Genomic DNA, 21,924 nt, shown 5'->3' with positions numbered 1-21,924 from the left:
TGAATGAAAATACTGGCAAGAGGGATAGATTTAAGATACATTTAAAAAGTTCCAAATTCAAGGTTTGTTGCCTGAATAAATATGGTTGTTAGGGGAAAGGAAGAATCTATGATAACTCCTAGAAATTTGCCTATCAGATGACACTACTAGGACATAGCTGTGTTAATAATATGAGATAAGAATTACAGTCATGTACCACATAATGACATTTTGGTCAAAGATAGACCACATACACCATATAGTCTAGGGGTCTAGTAGGCTATACCATTTAGGTTTGTGTAGGTACACTCTATGATGTTCACATAGATGAAACTGCCTAACAACGCATTTCTTAGAACAAATCTCTGTTGTTAAACGGTGCATGACTGCAAACTAAGGACTCATGAACAGCTTTATGATGTTACATTGCCAAATCAGTATATTTCAAAAGTCACTGAATAAGACTAGTATTACCTGCAAGTCAGAAAAGGTAACTAACAACCCCTCACTTAGGTGGAGACTTTTTCTTTAACTTATTTTGACAAAATTTGGGCTTAGAAAAATGTCTACAAAGAATTGAATACACCCTTCATTCAAATTCTCTAAATGTTAACATTTTAGGTGAGATATTCTTAAGAATATTATTCACTTCACTTAACTAAAGGTCACTTATCCAGAAACCTCAAGAACAGAGATCCATAAGACAAAGGACTTGTAAAAAGACAAAAATAGGTTAGGTAAAATAAGAGATTTTAAGTAACTGCAGAACCACTTTTTAAAACAAAAAACAAAAAAACAATTTTACTCAGAACCCTAATATAAAAACAGAGGGGCACCCGGCCGGGCATGGCTCAGCGGTTGAGCATTGACCTAGGATCCAGGAAATCAGGGTTCAATTCCCAGTCAGGGCACATGCCCAGCTTGCAGGCTCGATCCCAAGTCGGGGACGTGCAGGCGGCAGCTGATCAATGACTCTCTCATCATTGATGTTTCTATCTCTCTCTCTCCCTCTCCTTTCCTCTCTCTGAAATCAATAAAGGTATTTTTTAAAAAATTAAAATAGAGGGGCAAGTAGTGCTGCTCTAGAGTAATTCTAACATGTTTGGTCACCTGGTTTTCCAAACTATAGGATAAGAAGCAGAAAATAAGAGGGATTGGGAAAGGAGTGATCCCTCAGTCTTTTAAAAACCAGCCTTAAGATAAAAAATGTTATAGAGACAAAGAGGGGATTTTTATAAGTATGGAAAGATTAATTCGTCAGGACAATATAACAGTTATATACATCTAACAACAGAACCTCAAAATACATTAAATTAAAACTGAAAAGAGCCTGGCTGCAGTGGCTTAGTTGGTTGAGCATTGTCCCATGCACCAGGAGGTCACCAGCTGGATTCCAGGTCAGGGCACATGCCCAGGTTGTGGACCCAATCCCCCTGGAAGCATGCAAAAGGCAGCCAACCAATGTTTTCTCTCATCGATATTTCTCTCTCTCCCTCTCCCTTTCTCTTTCTGAAATCAACAGACACATATTTTTTTTTAAACTGACAAAATTGGAGAAATAGACAATTCAGTAATAACAGTGGAAGGTTTGAATACCCTACTCTCAATAATGGAGAGAACAACTAGATAGAAAACTAGCAAGAAATCTGGAAAACTTGGCCAATACTATCAACCAACTTGACCTAACTGCTACCTATAGAACACACCACCCAACGAAAGCAAAATACACATTCTTTTCAAGTACACATGGAAAAATCTCCAGCACAGATCATATACTATGCAAAATAAATCTCAATAAATTTAAAAGGATTGAAATCAAACAGAGTTTACTACCACAAAAATTTAAATTAGAAATGAACAACAGAATAAGGATAAATATATAGATCACCGCAATAAAATTAAGAGTCTAGAAATAAACCTTAACATTTATGATAAATTGATTTTCAACAAAGATGCCAAGACTATTCAATCAGGAAAGAATAATCTTTTACAAAAGGTGCTGGGAAAGCTGCATATCCACATACAAAACAATGAAGTTGGACCCCTACCTCACACCATACAAGAAATATACTCAAAGTGGATCATAAACCTAAATGTAAGAGCTAAAACTATAAAGCTCTTAGAAGAAAACACTGAAGTAAATCTTCGTGACTTTGTGTTAAGCAATGATTTCCCAGATACAACAAAAATACAAATGATAAAACAGAAAATTGAGAAGCTGAACCTCATCAAAATTTAAAATTTTGTGCCTCAAAAGATGCCAAGAAAGTGAAAAGCAAAAAGACTTCGAGAAAATGTGTGCAAATCATATATCCGATAAGAGACTGGTATTCAGAACACATAAAAAATTCTTACAAGTCAATAATAAAAAGATAAATAATCCAATGGGCTGAAGATCTGAATATACATTTCTCTAAAGAAGATATACGGATGTTCCACATCATTACTCATTAGGGAAATGCAAATCAAACTAAAATGAAATACTTTATACTCATGAGGATGGTTACAATAAAAAAGATAAACAGTAACGAGTGTTGGTAAGGATGTAAAGAAAATGGACCCCTCATACATTGCTGCTGGGAATGTAAAATATTGCAGCTGCTTTGAAACATAATCTGACAGTTCCGAGTTACTATATGATACCATCTACCCAAGTGAAATGAAAATACATGTCCACACAAAAACTGTACATAAGTGTTCATAGCAGCTCTATTCATAATAGCCAAAAGGTGGAAATGATCCAAATGTATATCAATTGATGCTTAAACAAAATGTGTTATATCCATTCAATAGAACATTATTCACAATCAAAAGGAATGAACTATCAATGCCTGCTACAAGGATGAACCTGGAACATTATGCTAAGTGAAAGAAGCCAGAGGAAAAGACCATATACTGTATGGTTCCATTTATATGAAATGCCTAGAATATACCAATCTACAGAGACAGAAAATAGATTAGTTGTTGCCTGGGGCTGGGGTACAGGAATAGCACTGATGGCTAACCAGCTCAAGAGATCTTCTGGGGGTAATGGAAATATTCTAAATTTAGATTATAATCAAGATTATATAACTCTATAAATTTACTAAAAATCACTGACATTTATATTGGTGAGTTTTATGGTGTGTAAATAATATCTCAATAAAATATGATATCCCTCTTTAACACCTTAAAATATTTTTACTAAAATCAAAGCTATCATCATATCAAATATGCCTTTTTAAAATCATACTGTCTACCCACACCTCTTCTGTCCACTCTCCTTATCTTCAGCCTGGCCTGCTAGGATGAGAATCACTATTCTGAAGGAAAAAGACCTGACAACAATAAAATGTAATAGCTGGTAGCCTAAGGGTAAATAACGAATAAGAAAAAAAAAATTTTTTTAAGTAGGCCAAGAACTTCACTAAGCATAGTATATCTGGGGCCTTTTCACTGTGGATCCACTAGCTTCTTGAACATAAAAGAGAGTTTCAGAACACAGGTTTTGGAGTGGGAGAAACCTGGAATCAAATCTTAGTTCTGCCGCTCACTCCTCAGAGTAGATTTGAAGCAAATTACTCAACTTCATTCATTCTTGATTTCATTTGTGAAATTTCACAGGACTGATATGAAAATATACATATAACCTACTTAGCATAGTGCTTGGCACAATATAATAATCAACAAATAGAAGTTTTTATTTTCTATTTCTTAATAACCCCTAGTGGCAGCACTATATTAAAGCACTATTCAACAATACTCAAGAAAATAAAAACTTATTTTCAGGAGATCCTATTTAGTAAGGCCAAAAAGTATATAATACATTCTTTTAAAGCTTTCCAGTAATAAACCATGTTGGCATTGCTACAGAGGTATGCTTCAGTGACCACAATAATATCTCTTCTACATTCAGCAATGCAGAAACATAGCTCAGTGAAACAGTCTACAAAAATCAGGCCTCAAACCTGAAGTATCTGAGTTCAAAAGCTATATATCATAGCCTATGTGACTGTATTTTCCTGCAAAAAATGGTAACACACTGCTCTAAGCCCTAGGAATATGTACAAAGATAACTGCAAAAGCACTTCTATAGAGACTGAAATTATAGGAAAACCCTCACAAATTTATATCCCATATCCACTCCTTCAACACGTTTCATATATAAGCTTGGAGTTGAGTTAAAAATTTAAAATAATTTTCCCCCCTGTAGCTTATCATGGTTTTATTAATGGGAAATCCAGCATACAATCAGTACTTTGTCTAATCAATGGCACAAGAATTTCTTCAACTTTTGGAACCAGCAATTGAAAGAATGCATATTTAGTCAAAATTACACAGTAAATTATCATTAACAATCTTCACTTTCTCTCATATATACATATTCACACCAATAAAAATTCACCAAGTGCCAAGCACTGTGTCAAGGTCTGGGGATAAAAGAACAAAAATCAGTCCTTGTCCTCAAGGAGCTTACAATTTATCCAAGCTGAAGCTATACAACTGTTGACTTCTGGTTCAAGAAGGTGAACTGAGCACTTACATCACTTTCCAAGACCCTGGAAAAGTGATGGTAAAAGAGTACAAAAGTATAAATCACAAGTCAGGGACACAAATGGAAAAAAATACAAGATTTCGACAATTTCCGACAAAGAGCAGAGAGGAAAGAACTGGCTGATAACACAAAACAAAGGATGCTATAACCTAAAGTATGTTAATAGAAAGGGTTCCAATGCAAGAAGGAGTGGACTTGCAGGACAAAACCCCAGAGGGGCTCTACATGCAAAGAAGACTGATGTCAAAGAGGACCAGAGTCCCTGGCTGCTGTAGCTCAGTTGGTTGGGCATAGTCCCATGCACCAAGAGGTTGCTGGTTCGGTTCCCAGTCAGGGCACATGCCCAAGTTGTAGGGTCGACCCCCAGTAGGGGACGTGCAGGAGGCAGCCAATGGATGTTTCTCTCTCACTGATGTTTCTATATCTCTCTCCCTCTCCCTTCTTCTCTCTCTAAAATCAATTTTTTTAAAATTATTTTTAAAAAAGAAGGCCAGAGTGAGAAAAAGGCTGAAAATAAGGATAAACTGAAGATCTGAATTATACAAAGTTGACAAAATCTCCCTCTGAAAGAAATTCCTGTATGCAGAATACGGAAATCAACATACCAAGAATAGGGCACCCAAGGGCAAAGCTCTCTGCCCTCTGGCATTTGAGTCCTCCAAACGTAATAGCCAGCTGCCCACCCATTACCCCCAAAATAAAGCCTTCCTAGGTATACAGAACTCTCAGTCAGCCCTTCTACTAGCTAATTTTAAATAAGAAAAGAATCAAGAGACAGCCATTTGAAGAAAACCTGTAACAGAAGAGAAAGAAAAAATGTCCTTGGAGGAGCTGAAATAATTCGAGAAACCATTTTTAATTTAATTTTTTAAAATATAGTAAGATTCACCCTGGCTGGTATGGCTCAGTTGAGTGGAGCCTTGTCCCAAGCACCAAAAGGTGGCGGGTTTGATTCTGGGTCGGGAAACATGCCCAGGTTGCAGGCTCGATCCCCAGTAGGGGGCGTGCTGGGGCTCCTGAGGTTTGACATCTATGTTTTTCTGTCTGTCTCTCTGTGTCTCTTTCTCATTCTCTCTCTCTCTCCTTTACTCTCTCTGAAATCAATAAAAAAGAAAATTAAATTATATATAAAATTCAAAAATCAAAGAAAGAGGTATATAATGGATAAGTTCACTCACAACCCTGTTTCCCATTCATTTAGTTCCTACCACTCCTACAGGTAACCTTATTAAATTCTTGTATAGCCCTCCAGAGTTCCTTTAGGCAAATAAACATAAATATAAATTCTTTCTCTCCCTTTCTACACAAAAAGTAGCATAGTATATACTAAGCTGTTTTTACAGTCACAATATTTTTTTAATTGATTGATTTGAGAGACAGACAGACACAGACAGACATGGGTTTGTTGTTCCACTTATTTATGCCTTCATTGGTTGACTGTTGTATGTGCCCTGAGAGGGGATGGAACCTGAAACCTTGGCACGTATAGGGATGACGCTCTAATCAACTGAGCTACTAAGCCAGGGCTATAGTTACAATATTTTAAGATATTTTTTTCCCTGTCTGTACACAGAGGTTCCTCATTCTTATTTTTATTACCTATATAGTATTCAATTATTTGCTATCACATAAAACACTGCATATTTCATTTTGCCTATATGTGTATACATATATGTAAATTCCCTAAAATGGGATTGCTGGATCAAAGGAAATTTATATATTTAACTTGTATTGAAGCATACTCATATATCCAGAAGAGTACACATAATACATATGTATCTTTATATAATACTGTCAAACTGCCTTCCACAGGCATTGTACCAATTTAAACTCCCACCTGCAATGTGTGAGGGTGTCTTTTACCCCATGGCCTTGACAACAAAAAGGTGTTATCAAACGTTTTGATTTTTAACACTCTGATGGGTTTAAAAAAGGAACTTCTGTATGGTTTCAATTAGCATTTATCTTATGAGTGAGGTTAAGTATCTTTCACATAAACAATAATTAAAGTCAGGAATAAGCCAGGAATTCCTATTATTACTGCTACCACTTAAGGAAATAAAACAAGACCTACAAATACTGGAAAGTAGGAGACAAAACTCAAAATTTACAGACTACATGATTATCTATCTAGAAAATACAAGCAAATCAACTAAAAAACTATAATAGGAACTACGTAAGAGAGCTCAGCAGATAGGTCAAAGACAAAATCAACAAACAGAAATCAACAGCTTTGCTAGACATTAACAATAATCAATTAGAAAATGTAATTTAAAAGACAACTATCCTAAGGTGAGGGCTTGGGCATGGCGAGTGGAGGGTGGGCAACCTCGGGAATGGGGCAGGAAGGGCTGGGTGTCCTGGAAGAAGGGTGAGTCAGTGTGATTTTTTAAAAGATATTTTCAAAACAACTATCCTATTCATAAGAGCAACAAAGCTATAAAATATTCATCTAGGGATAAACTCAAGAAGAAATATACAACATTTATATAAAGAAAATGATACATTTTTACTGAAGTACATGAAATACACTTTTCCTTGGTCAAAAGATCCAATATCAACATCTTCATACCCCTCCCAGATTATTCCAAAGTCAATGCAAACCCAATCAAAATCTCAAAGATATTTTTTGTCCAAAATTGAAAAGCTGATTCTAAAAGAATACAAGGAAATCCAAGAAAATCTTGAAAAAGAAGAACAATGAGAACTTGCCTTACCAGATATTACATATAACTATAGTAAATTAAACAGTTTCAGCACAGAAACAGACAAATGGACTAAGTAGTAGAAAAATCAGTACACTGCCTATTGTGAGGATACAGCAAGAAGATGGCTATTTACAGCCCGGCCGGGCGTGGCTCAGCAGTTGAGCATCGACCTAGGATCCAGGCGATCGGGGTTCGATTCCCGGTCAGGGCACATGCCCGGGTTGTGGGCTCGATCAATGACTCTCTCAACATTAATGTTTTTATCTCTCTTTCTCCCTCTCCTTTCCTCTCTTTAAAATCAATAAAGATATATTAAAAAAAAAAAAAAAAAAAAAAGAAGATGGCTATCTACAAACCAGGACACAAGCCCTCACCAGAACTGAATTTTCTGGCACCTTGATATTGTACTTTTCTGCCTCCAGAACTGTGAGAAATAAATGTTTGTTTTTTAAGTTAAAAAAAAAAAAATCAATACAGAGCCCTGGCTGTGTGGCTCAGTTGGTTGGATGTTGTCCCATACACCAAAAGGTTGTTGGTTCGATCCCCAGCCAGGGCATGTATGAAAGGCAACCAATCGATGTTCTCTCTCACATTGATGTCTCTCTCTCAATCTCAATCTGTGTGTGTGTGTGTCCTTCTGTCTATTTCTGTCTCTCCCTTCCCTTCTCTCTAGGGTCAATGAACACATCCTCCAGTGAGGATTAAAAAAAAAAAGAATCAGTACAGAAACAGAGATGTTATGTATGGGGATATAGTCCATGATAAAGATAGCATTTCAAATTTGTGAAGAACATATAGCATACTAAACAGTATTAGAATAATGGCTATCTGTTTGGGGGGACAAGTTAAATACCTAGTTAAAACTCAGTCACAAAAATAAATTCCAGGTAAATTAAAGAGCTAAAAATAAAAAGTTAATATAGCCTGGCAGGGTGTGGCTCAGCAGTTGAGCATCAACCTAGGATTCAGGAGATCGTGGTTCAACTCCTGGTCAGGGCACCTGCCCGGGTTGCGGGCTCGATCTCCAGTTGGGGGGCGTGCAGGAGGCAGCCGATCAATGACTCTCTCATCATTGATGTTTCTCTTTCTCTCTCCCTCTCTCTCCTTTTCTCTCTCTGGAATCAATAAAGATATATTTTTTAAAAAAGTTAATATATATAACTATTAAAAGAAAATACAACAATATATTCCTAACCTGAAGAAACGCCTTCTTAAAAAAACAAAATGCAAAGGTCATTAACAAAAAAGCTAATACATTTTGCCATTCGACTATGGACAAGGTTAAAAGATAAGCAACAGACTGGGAGCCAGCATTTGCAACATGTATAGCAAAGCATTAATATCCAGAATATATAAAAAACTAAAAAAATCAGTAAGAAGAAATACAAATGGCTAATACACGTATGGCACAGGGATGGCTCAAACTTTTTAGTAAGCAGGGAGATGCAAATTCAAATAATTCAATATCATTTTTGTCCATCGGATGAGCAAAATAATAAAATATGTTAATATCATGTTTTGAGAAGTGTGTGAGAAATCCTGCACTGTTAGCAAATAAACTGGAATAGCCTTTTCATATGGCAATTCCGAGTATCTAGAGCAAACCTGTCACCCAGCAATTCCCCTTCTTAGCATTTACCTGAAAAATATTCCTATATATGTACAAATATATATGTACAGGAATTTTTTAAATGAAGCACTGTTTGAAGTAGCAAAAAAACCTGAAAAAAACCCTTAAATATGTATCTTTAAGAGAATGGTGAAATAAACATGGTATATCTGTAATGTGTAATAATATGCAACTGTTAAAAAATGAGATGGATATATATTGATATATAAAAATCTCCTACACATATATACTAACGAAAAAAGCAAGTGGTAGTACAACAGATACATTACATCTATATATCATTTATGTAAAAAAAAACACACAAAACTTTATAATTTCCATATGTACTCATATATATATATACATGCACATAAAAAAACACTGAAAGGATACACTCTAAACTGATCCTTGTGGTTAAAGGAGCATGTAGTATGAAATGCTATGTATCCATTAAAAAGAATGAAGTGAGTATATACATATTGACATATGTATGTAAATACAGAGTAAAAGGACTCTACAAGTTCACAGTCAACTCTTAACAGTTACCCACTGGGAGGGCAGGAAATTGGGTAAAGGGGAACCTTAAAGTTTAATCTACTTCTATATTATTTTAATCCTTTAAAGCAGAACTGTCCATCAACAACCTGTACAAAAGAACCAGTTAAGGATATTGTAATTTCTTAAAATAACTGAAGGAAGGACAAAACTAATAATTATGTACAACATACATTCAAATGAATATCATCAGTTAACACGTATTGAGTGCTTTGTGCCAAGCACTGTAAGCATTTTCTCATGTAATCATCACAAGAATCTTGAGGTAAATATTTTTATTCTCATTTTACAAATGTGGAAACTAAGCTCGAAAAGTTAACTTGCCCAAGATCACACAGCTAGTAAAAACCAGGGCCAGAATTCAACCCAGGCATTTGACTCCCAAGTCCAATCTTAACTACTCCTAATAGGGGGCCATGTATGATGTGGAGACAGATGCATACACTATACATCACCCTGAATTTTATAGATACATGTACTAAACAACCCCATCACAGTCCTTGGGAGTTTATAGCACTAAAGCTATCTTCTTCCTCACTTCCATCCTCCAGTTTTGATTTGGCAAGGTCATTTCCTCAATTAAAGATGCCTTTTTTAAAAAATTTTTTAATTTTCACCCGAGGATATTTTTTCCACTACTTTTCAGAAAGAGTAGGAGGGAGGGGAGAGGGAGGGGGAAAAGGGAGAGGGAGAGGGAGAGGGAGAGGGAGAGGGAGAGGGAGAGGGAGGGGGAGGGGGAGAGGAAGGGGGAGGGGGAGGGGGAGGGAGAGGGAGGGAGAGAGAGAGAGAGAGAGAGAGAGAGAGAGAGAGAGAGATATGAGAGAGACATACCGACTGGTTGCCCCCCGCACTCAGGGGATTGAGCCTGCAACCGAGGTACATGCCTTTGACTGGAATAAAACCCAGGACCCTTCAGTCTGCAGGCTGACACTCTAACCACTGAGCCAAACCAGCCAGGGCTAAAGATGCCCATTTTATGTGAAAAAATGTCTGGGTCCAAACTAGAAAAGGGGTTGAAATCATCTCTATCTTCTTTCATCATCAAAATTAAACAATTTCTATTTATCAGTCACCTACCCTCAAATCATTAATTAACACCTCACTCTACCTAACCCTTTATAACAGTGGTGGCAAAATTACATACAGCACCCAGGCCAAACCCACCTCACTTCACTGCCTGTTTTTGTATAGTGGGTAAGCTGAGAATGATTTTTATACTTTTAAATGGTTGAAAAAATAAAAAGAATATTTTATGATACATGAACATTATTCAAAATTAATATTAAAGTGTTCATAAATAGTTGTATTGGAATATAGCCATACTCATTCATTTACATATTGCCTATGGCTGCTACAACAGTCACTGAGTCTGCAACAGAGACTCCATGGCCTGCATGGCCTAAAATAGTTACTATCTGGTCCTTCACAGAAAAAAGTTTATCAGACCTTGCTTTATAGTTCCCCAAAACACTTCATCTATTCAACTCAATTACTCTAACAAAAACCCTGACAACTACTTGGTATTAGCCTGAATTCTGAAAATTAGGAAAGCTCAGAAAAGTTTAGTGTCTTGCCAAATCACAGAGCTAGTAAGTGAAGGAGATAATTGTGGAACTCTGCTTTTCTAGTTCCAAATCCAATATACTTTCTACCACACTACCAACCTCTCCTGATTAATCAATGAGTTTAGACATTTGGTGCTAAAATTTACCAGATGGGTAGAGACAAAAAAGCTTTAAATTGGTGGGAAAACATTTATCAATTGAGAAACTTTGACTCCAAAAATATATTAATAGAATACAATGCATTTCATATGTAGTTCTATAATGTGCAAAGTATATTCCCATTTAATTAGCAAAGGAACCCTGCAAAATAGGTAGGGCTTTTGTTTTGTTTAATAAATATGGAAATAGATGCGTAGGGACTTGTGTGAGATTACACAAAGGCAAGATCAGAACCCAGGCTGACTCCTACTCCAGTGACATTTCCCCACAGGAACACGGTCTCTCCTCATAAGGAGTGTACCTGTTTTTCCCCCCTTAGAAACAAAAAGCAATAACTCACACATTTTCAATAAAAAGACACCTAAAGTATTCTTTTTAGAAGGCATAAATTAACAATTTAACAAAATAATGATCAGAAGAGATACCAAAAATTGCTGGTCTCTTAACATTTTGATCTCTGTTCAAAGTCAACTCCTCAAACTGACCACCTGAGCTAAAGAGGCTCATCCTCAACATCCCAGCAGCCTTTTACAATTTTCTTCTTAGCATTTATTTTCTGAAATTGTTTATTTGTTGGCTGTCTGTCATCCTTCACTATAATGTAAGCTCAAACAGGGCAGGGTCATTGCCTGCTTTGCTTCCTTTGCATCTATCCCCAACACATCAACGCTGGCACACTGGAAGAAAGCAATAAATATTTGTTGAATGAATGGTAGAACCTACAAATACTTTGGGTAAATCATACTCCACAATTCACTTGGGCTAACAGCTTCAGACTAAGTTATTAGTGCATTTGAACGGTTCCTTAGCAAACGAACCGTATATCTTCAAGGGTTTTTTCCTTTGGCCAGAAACACTCAAAGGCTAACTCTGAATGGAAATGCCACAGTAGCACAGCAGCACAAAAATTCTTCTCTGGGCAACAGTGAATATAATCAAAGCTGAACTATCACCTCCTATGTCTTGGGGCTGATCAAGCAGATTTCCCATTCTTATATTAAAATACATCCCCTAGATTTTGGGGGTTTTTTTTAATGTTTTTATTGATTATTCTAGAGAGAGAGAAAGGGAGAGGGATAGAAAGATAGAAATATGGTTGAGAGATGAACACCCATCGGCTGCCTCCTGCACGCCCCCTACTGGGGATCGAGCCCACAACCTGGGCCTGTGCCCTGACTGGGAATCAAACCGGGGACCTCTTGGTTCATGGGTTGACACTCAAACACTGAGCAACACTGGCCGGGCATATCTCCCAGTTTTTAAAAATTTCAAATTAATGTTCTTATTTTAATTATGCTTAACTACCGGCTGAGATTTACCAACCAATTGTGCTGCACTAAATTTTAATTCTCATTTTTACAAGTAACCAAGTTAAAATAACCTTAAATAAATAGAATAATATATGGTTAATTATAGCCTAAGCTACAAATAAAAAGTCTCCACATTTTGGTCAAGAGGTGAGCTCACAATCATAAACTATATAACTCATAGATATGATTGCTTTTAGGATAAATCTAATACCAACTTCTGATTAATTATAGTCTAAATCTGCTTTTTGCCTAGTTTTTTTTTTTTTAATCCTCACCCGAGGATATTTTTTCCATTGCTTTTCAGAGAGAGTGGAAGGGTGAGGGGTGAGAGAGAGACAGAAAAAAAACCCACACGTGCCCTGACCAGGTCAGGAATCGAGGGTCGAGCCTGCAACTGACGTACATGGCCTTGGCCAAAATCGAACCTGGGACCCTTCAGTCTGAGGGCTGACACTCTAACCACGGAGTCAAACCGGCTAGGGCTTCCTAGTTTTAAGCAAGGATTTCACCCTTCACAAACAATTTGAAAACAAAAATAATATTCTTTAAAAATCACTTCTGTAACTTTATGCCTGGCTGGGCATGGCTCAGCAGTTGAGCATTGACCTGGAATCCAGGAGATAGTGGTTTGATTCCCAGTCAGGGCACATGCCCAGGTTGCGGGCTTGATCCCTAGTCAGGGGCCTGCAGGAGGCAGCCGATCAATGACTCTCTCATCATTGATGTTTCTATCTCTCTCTTTCCCTCTCCCTTCCTCTCTCTGAAATCAATAAAGATATATTTTTTAAAATCACTTATGTAACTTTAGCATAAAAATTGTCTTGCTTGCCATACTGAAGTTTCTGATCATAAAAGTCTCACTGACTCATAAAGAGCTTTAGAATATCCCACACTTCAAATATAAGATGTGACCTGCAAAAATGCATGTCTCCCCCACAAATGCCCAAAGAGAGACTAAATATCACCACAGAAAGCTTCTTTTAACTAATATACACATATAGTATTGCATACTATATGTGTTCAATGAAGCTGAACCCTTACCACATAACCATATACAAAAACTAACTCAAAATGGATCAAATAACTGAATATTAAAGCTAAAAGAAAAGCTCTTCAAAGAAAACATAGGAGTAAGTCTTCATGATCTTGGATTTGGCAACAAGTTCTTAAATAACAATAAAAAGATGAACAACCAGATTAAAAACTGGGCAAATGATTTAAATAAACATTTCTCCAAAGCAGAAATTTAAATAGTCAACAAGCATGTGAAAAGATGCTGAATATCATTAGTCATTAGACAACTGCAAATCAAAACCACAATGAGATATTGCTTCACACCTACTAACATGGCCATAAAACACACACACACACACACACACACACACACACACAGTAACAAATGTTCGTGAAGATGTGGAAAAAAATGGAACCGTTATTCATTGCTGATGGCAAGGTAAAATGGTACCGCCACTGTGGAAAACAGTTTGGTGGTTCCTCAGAAAGTTAAACATAGAATTACTATATGAACCAGAAATTCCACTCCTAGGTACATACCCAACAGAGTTAAAAACAGGTTTTCAAACAAAACCTTATACAAATATTCATACCAGAATTATTTACAAAAGCCAAAAGAGAGGGCTTCCAGTCAAGATGGCAGGGTAGGTAAACACTATGCTTGCCTCCTCCCACAACCACATCAAAATTACAACTAAAATACAGAACCACCATCATTCTGAAGTCTAGCTGAATCAAAGTCCTATAACATATTGAGACTTATAGGATGGGTGAGATGAGGAGCAGGCTGGTCCCACACCCATGTGTGAAATTTAAAAATTGGAAGGGAGGTCCTGGCCGGGTGATTCAGTTGGTTGGAGCACTGTCCTGTGCACCAAAAAGGTTGCAGGTTCTATTCTGGTCAGGGAACATTCCTAGGTTTTGGGTTCAATCCCAGTTGGGGCATGCGTAGGAGGCAACCAATCAATGTTACTCTCTCACATTGATGTTTCTCTCCCCCGCCCCCCCCCCCCCAAATAAATAAACATATCCTCAGGTGAGGATTAAAAAGAAAAAAATTAAAAATCAGAGGGCTATCTCGGCTATGGAGGTCCCCTCTGAGAAGCCAGGGGCCCCAGCCCCTTGCCAGGACCCCCAGACCAGGAAGAGAAGTCCCCATAATTTCTGGCTGTGAGATGGAGGGCTGCTGGAGTCTAGGCATTCCTCTTACAGGGCCTGCGCAAGGATGTACTCAGACTCGTAATAACTTGAAAGGTGCCAGGGACATACAGGGAGGAACTGAATTGTCCAGCAAGGACTGGAAGGGCAGCTTTCCCCCAGACATAAGTGCTGGCAGAAGCCACTGCCCCTTTGCTGAGCCCTCCCACCAACAGAGCTGGCAGACAGGTGCCATATCTGAGTCTCCATCAACCTGGCTAACACTGTTAGCCCTGCCCTGGTGGTTCCCTGAGACTCAACTTGGGGGCCCACCCAAACCATTCCCAGTGGCTTTTCCATATTAATGGCCTGTCTTGGCTCATGCTTCAGACTTTCCTAAAATCTCTCAAACAAGCAGCATCTGGGCTTGGCATGCCGGTACCTCTTGCTAAGTGGCCTCAGGCCCGGCACTAGCGAGTGGCCAGCCTTGATTAGGAGCTTGGCCTCTCCCAGGCAACTCCAAGCCCAGCACAAGTAGCAGCCATCTGCAGATTGCTTTGTAGCTCATGCCACGTGGCCCCAAGCAGAACACAGGTGGCAGCTGACCTTAGCCTGCACCTTCCAGGAGGCCCCAGAGCCAGCGGACACAGTGGACAGCTTCAGACAATGCTGAAGCACCACCCAACCACCTCTACAAGTGGCACATTCAAGGGGTTGACTCAGCAGGCACCAGAGTCTCACTGAAGCCAGTCCTGCTTCATGGGGTTGACCTCTACATAGCAGATGATCCTTGGTGATCATGACCAGTTCTTGAAGCCAATCAGCCTGGGGATAAATCCCACCCATTGGTGCACCAACATCAATCAAGGCTCAACTACAGCAGGAGGGTGCACATGGACCACACTGGGGGGAGGGGGAAACACCTGGAGCACCTAGATCAGGTAACCAGGGAGGCTGCACCACTGGGCCCTACAGGCCACTCTACCAAGACCAGGAGACATAGCAGTTCTACAGGGAGGCAGCAAAAATGAGGAGACAAAGAAACCTGTCCCAAATGAAAGAACAGAACAAAATTCCTGAAAAAGAACTAAATAAAATGCACAAGCAATCTACCAAATGCAGAATTCAAAGCACTGGTTATATGGATGCTCAGTGATCTCAGTGAGAACTTCAACAGACAGGAAACATAAAAATGGAGATTAAAAAATATAAAAAAGAACCAGTCAGAAACAAAGAACACAATAATGAAATGAAGAATACATTACAGGGAATCAACAGTAGAGTAGATGAAGCAGAGGACAAATGTGTGATTTGGAAGATAAGGAAACAGAAAACACCCACTCAGAACAGCAAAAGGAAAAAGGAATTAGAAAAAATGAGGATAGTTGCAGGGTAGGGGGTGCAGGGGGGTATAGCGGGGATAAATGGTGATGGACAGAGACTTGACTTGGGGTGGTAAACACACAATACAGTGTACAGATGATGTGTTGGGGAATTGTACACCTGAAACCTGTATAATTTTGTTAACCAGTGTCACCCCAATAAATTCAATAAAGAGGAAAAAATTAGGGTAGTATAAATAAGAACCTCTGGGACAACTTCAAGCACACCAACATTCACATCATGGGGGGTACCAGGATAAGAAAGAGAGCAAGGAATTGAAAACCTATCTGAAAAAAATGACAGAAAACTCCCTAATCTGGTTACTACAAGTCAAAATACAAAATAATTTTAAGTCAAATATACAAAATCCAATGAAAATGACATATTTCAAAAAAAGGAAAAGAAGCCCTAGCCAGTTTTTCTCAGTGGTTAGAGCACTGGCTCACGGACAGAAGGGTACTGGGTTCAATTTTGACCAAGGGTACACGCCTCAGTTGCAAGCTCAACCCCTGGCTCCAGTCGGAGCTCGTGTAGGAGGCAACCAATCAATGTGTCTCTCTCACATCGATGTTCCTCTCTCCCTCTCCCCCACCTTTCCATTCTCTCTGAAAAGCAATGGAAAAAATATCCTCAGGTGAGGATTAAAAAAAAGAAGAAAAAAAGAAAATGGAATATTTCTATGCATTTTAATGATTTTTTTGCAAGTAACAGCTTAAAACTTTAAAAATTAAAATGATACTTGGAAAGAAAAAAAGTCAAAAGATGGAAAGATTTCAAATGCCCATGAACTGATGAATAAGCAAAATGTAGTAGATACACACAATGCAATATTTAACAACAAAAAAGGAATAACGTATCAATATATGCCACCCTCAAAAACATGCAAAGTGCAAGAAGCCAAACACAACAAGCCATGTATTGTATGATTTCATTTATACAAAATATCCAGAATAGGCAAATCCATAGAGATAGTATATTAGTGGCTACCAGGGGCTGGGAGAAAAGGGCAACAGGGAATGACTGCTTAATGGGTACAGGGTTTGATTTTGGGGTGATAAAAATGTTTGGCAACTAGATGTGCAACATCATGAAGGTACTTAATGCCACTGAACAGTACACTCTAAATGATAACTTTTATATTATGTGAATTTTATAACAATAAAGAAGTTACCAGGCAAAAACACAGAAAACAATGTTACTTCACTTCTATTTTTAAAAGGTCATGAACCCTGGCCACTGTGGTTCAGTTGGTTGGAGGGTCGTCCCGTACACCAAAAGGCTGAGAGTTGGATCCCCAGTAGGGGCACGTGTAGGAAGCAATCGATCAATCACATCGGTGTTTCTCCCCTTCTTCTCTCTCTAAAAATCAATGGAAGCATATGCTTGGGTGAGAATTAAAAAGAAAAGATCATGAAAAAAATTACATATCCCTAGAAGAAAGGGACATTAAAGGTTCATTTCTGTAGTAAGTTAATCTCAACATGTTTCCAAACCAAATTATCTCATAACAAAACAATTAAAAATGCTATCAGATTCTACTTTTGAAGCTTTAGGAATTTCTGAATGAATGCCTTATAGATGTCCTTTACAGTCATCAAATATCTCCTAACAGTGCTATAAATTTTATGATTTCAAACCAAAATGGAAAAGATGCATCCTTCTGAAAGTATTCTGGCTTTTAGCCAACAGACACAATCAAGTATATCTGTGAACAGAGCTGGTTTACTTATACTAAGATGAGAGACTGAGAAAGGAAGGGTTTTTTCTTGTACACAACCTCCCCAAACATATACACAAAAATTTTGGCACTCCATTAATTATTTTTATGTAAATTATCTGATTAGAAATCTGACAGTAATGTAACAGTTTTCATTTTCTTTACTTCTATTTTTTTAAAATATATTTTTATTGATTTCAGAGAGAGGAAGGGAGAGGGAGAGAGAGAAAAACATCAATGATGAGAGAGATTCATTGATCGGCTGCTTCCTGCAAGCTCCCTGCTGGGGATCAAGCCCCCAACCCAGGCATGTGCCCTGACCAGGAATTGAACCATGATCTCCTAGATCATAGGTTGATGCTCAACCACTGAGCCACGCCAGCTGGACTTTCTTTCTTTTTTTATTAAGTTATTTATTGGTTTTTAGAGAGAGGGAGAGAGAAATATCGATTTGTTGTTCCGCTTATTTATGTATTCATTGGTGGATTCTTGTATGTGCCCTGACCGGGGATTGAACCTGCAACCTTGGCATATCGGGAAGATTCTCTAACCAACTGAGCTACCACCAGGGCCTCTGACTATTTTCTTTACTTCTGATTCTGGTTCAGTGCAACCATTGGCTTTATCATTTACTGGCTAAATGATGGGACATCTTAATGAAAAGAAATCTCTCTACTTTACAGAAGAAAGTTAAAGTACACATTACAGAAATTTAACTCCTAAACCACCACAGAATAATTACATCAACAAATGCAGACTTGTGATATGAGTATCAACATTGGTCTAGAAGTCAGAACTCCAGGGTCAATCACTTACGTTACAAGTTTACTAGGGCAAGTCTTATTTTTCTTAGATTTATTTTCTTTCTCAGGTATAAAAAGGAAAATAACTTTCCTGCTTGTCTCCCAACAGAAGTACAGTAATAAAAATATGTACGAGGTGTGTTGGGACCACTAAAGAGGGGCACCTAACCTAGCTTGATGTAGGATGCTGAGAAAAGGGAATAAGATGGGAGTAGGAAAGACTTTCAGAAATAGTTAATGAGTTCAAATTCAAAGGGAAGGGGGGAGAGAGAGCATTCCAAATGGGGGGAAGGGGCATCAGAAACAAAGGAGGTGAGGTGAATACCACAAGTCTGTTGTTATTCCCCTTCTTAAAAGAGTCAAGGGCTCCTAAGTCTTCAGAGTAGTCCTTCACCCAGGCCTCAATGTATGATTCCAGTCTTATTTCATTCCACTCCCCAAATATACAATGCTTATTCTTTCCCGCCTCAATACTTAAATGTTCTTCCACTCCAGGAACATGTAGTTCAAAATGGGGATACTACCTTGCCTGCCAGACTGAGTGCAACATTTCCAGGCTGCTACTTAATAACTAAGTAGTATTCATTTTAACCTAAGAGACTATGAACATTGTATTTAAACCCTGGGTAGCCAAAAACAAGGATTACTCTTTCCAACATCAAAGTAGAATGAAAGAATGTTCTCAAATTTGCAACATTTCCAAGATAAATGAATATATGTCAGTAAAATTCGTAAAAAGTAATCATGAAAAGTTAAAAATCCATAAACTACTAATCTTGACCCAGAACAGAATGAGACCATCACAAGACATCCTTACCAGATAAGTAATGTATTCTGAGAACAAAATGTTCAAGTAATCTGCTGTAATTTAAACTCATAAAAAAAATCAAGTTCCAATTTTCCAAACAAGGTAAATTCAGAATTACAAAAAAATCATGTATAATCATTTTAGCACTCAAAATCAGCTTTAGTGTATTTTAGCTACTCTTTAATGCAAGGTAATTTTCCTTTGAACTGTTGAATTTAAACAATTTTTAAACTTGTCAATCCAGAGTATAGAGACTGTCTAAAAGACACCTGCTGCTCTGTGTCACACACTGAGACCTCTTCAGAAGTTCTCTTGGTGTTACAACTTACCATAGATGAAAAACAGGTAAGAATGCCTCCCAAAATTGGATGCAATCACTATTATACAGAAGACTTTCACAATTTTAAAGGCTATTATTCATATAACTGCTTCAGTCAACAGTAACTCTTAAGAAGGACTAGCCATACCATTCGCATCTGTTTAGAGGGTTCGATTTCATTTTAACAAGGTCTATCAACTCCCAAGATAGGGAAACACACACGTGCAGGATTTCCACCCATGCCCCACTACATAAATGTTTCACCACTCAAAACTAGTCAAACAAAACCTCTTTCAGTACAGTGAAGCCAGCTCACCACTTTTATCCTAACCCTCCTCATCCCCAACCTGTCAGTTACAGAACACACCACCGGATCCCAAACACCTCTCAATCTCCTTGAATTTAACCCACTTACACAACGAGCCAGCAGTACCCCTCACCCCGATTCAGTTCTACCGACCTGCATACATCAACTGAATTTCTAAATTAAATCAACTTTCCCCCACCCCATAACCCACTGAAACCCAACTTCCCATACCCGAAGCGATCTTCCCTTTCAGTAGCCTCAGTCTAACTTAAATGATCACTCAGTCCTTTGTCAACCGTCTCCGGCCCCACCAACTATCCTCTGCACATTCCCGGTCCCCTAGTCTTCCATCAAGTCCTAAAGTTGCCACCTCCCAACAAAACCAAAAAAGACAAAAAAACGCACCTCAACCTCAAACCTGCCCTTCCCCACGTTCACCCTCTTAATTTTCCTCTCTGCCTGTTCGCTCATACCGACAACAGCTCCGACAGCCCCGAAGACCCGAGCCCGGCCTCGTCCCATACCTCTTGGGGACCGCAATCACCTCGCCTCGGTCAAACCGCCCCCCACTAGGGCGCTTACTCCTAACAGACTCTTGGTCGCCGCTGCCTCCCTCCATTCATCCCCGGCCCATTCATCTCTCAGCCGGATCCCAGACACGCCCCCCGGCCTCCTCCCTCTCTCCCAGCGCTCAGCCCGGCCCGGGACCCTCACCAGATTAGAGGCTCTAGCAGAGGGAGACTCTGACTCTTTTCGCTTCTCCTTCGTCCTCTTTCAAGCCTCCGCTCGCCCCTCGACTAGCCACACCATAAAACACACACATACGCACACGCCGCCTCCTCCTCTAACGCCTCCTCCGATGCTTCTTACTCCCCTCCTCGAGGTCTCGCGCTCCGCTCCGCTCCGTGTGCGCGTGCGCGCGCGAGCGTCTCCCCGCGAGCCCACCGGGCCGGCTACCGCGGGTAGGTAAAGAGCGGGCGGGGTTCGGGGCAGCTGGGTGCGAGCCCAAGCTCGCGCTCGCCCGGGAGCTGAGCAAGCGCACGCGTACTCCAGCCAGGGAATTCAGATGGAGAGAAGAGAGGGGCGGAGGGGGCGGGGAAGGGAGGGGAGGAAAGTAGAGGGGGAGGGGCGGAGAAAGCCGAAGGAGCAGCCCCAACTCCGAACGGCCCCGAGCGCAGCGAGGTGCCCAGTGGCTGGCCAACTAGAGCGTGTGCGCTCCTCCCCCGCCCTTTTCGGCGCAGCTGGAGAGAGAGATGCGCGTCGAGGAGAAAGGCTCCTCTCCTTTCCAAGAAGAAAATCTCAGTGAGGAACCACGCGTGACATCTCCTGTATGCTCAAAAGCTCATTCTCCACGGCTGCTTTCAGAAAAAGTCCAAGGACACACAACTTCCTAGTCACCAACCATCCACTCAGTTTTTCACATGACTCTAAATGCGGTAGCTCTGCGAGATGTGGTACCCGCCCGCACCTTTCCAACTACCACCCCTAACTCCCTTTTTTCCAACTCCCGGCTTTTCTCGCGAGACCCATACCTGCCGGCTTCGGGATTAGAAGTCGAAGCACAGATTTACAAATACCGGTCTCCCGGTTACGTTGCGAGGGCAACAGCCACGGCATGTTCCCCTGACCCCCCGTGACTGCAGTGCGCGCGCGCGGGGGCTGAGCAACAACGAGTGCAAGGATGGGAAAGGGAAGCTATGAAAGGGATTTTTGACGGCATGTAACCGCTAGGCCTGGGCACGTGCCCTGCGCCTCACCGGCAGGTGCAGTGTACTCTGGGAATTGTAGTTTTTATTCCCACCTCCAGTTCCACTCCCACCCTCAGCCTTACTTAGGCCTCTGGCCGGGAGGGGGATTACTGACGCCATTTTGCCAGGAACAATGGCCCTCGGCCCTGGCAGAGACCGGTGGGGGAGGGAGTAAGTTTTTAAGGGTTCTGTTAACCTTCCCTGGCCCCTTGGTGCCATAGCAACCCTTTCAGAAACTTGGCCCCGCCCCCTCACCGCTCCACAGGGCT

General features: G+C 39.8%; 1 protein-coding gene across 1 annotated transcript in view; it reads right to left on the bottom strand.

Moving 5' to 3' along the window:
- WNK3 (WNK lysine deficient protein kinase 3) overlaps positions 1–20,725 on the bottom strand; it is a 139,065-nt gene extending 118,340 nt beyond the window's left edge. The window contains exon 1 of the mRNA XM_016215182.2: positions 20,622–20,725. The gene's annotated coding sequence lies outside the window, so the exon portion shown is untranslated. The remainder of the gene's footprint in view (positions 1–20,621) is intronic.
- Between the last annotated feature and the right edge of the window lie 1,199 nt (positions 20,726–21,924).

Source organism: Miniopterus natalensis, chromosome X (genome assembly GCF_054644295.1).
Source record: "Miniopterus natalensis isolate mMinNat1 chromosome X, mMinNat1.hap1, whole genome shotgun sequence".
Lineage (NCBI taxonomy): Eukaryota > Metazoa > Chordata > Mammalia > Chiroptera > Miniopteridae > Miniopterus > Miniopterus natalensis.
The sequence above is the reverse complement of the archived record's forward strand: the minus strand, read 5'-3'. Positions and strand labels throughout refer to the sequence as shown.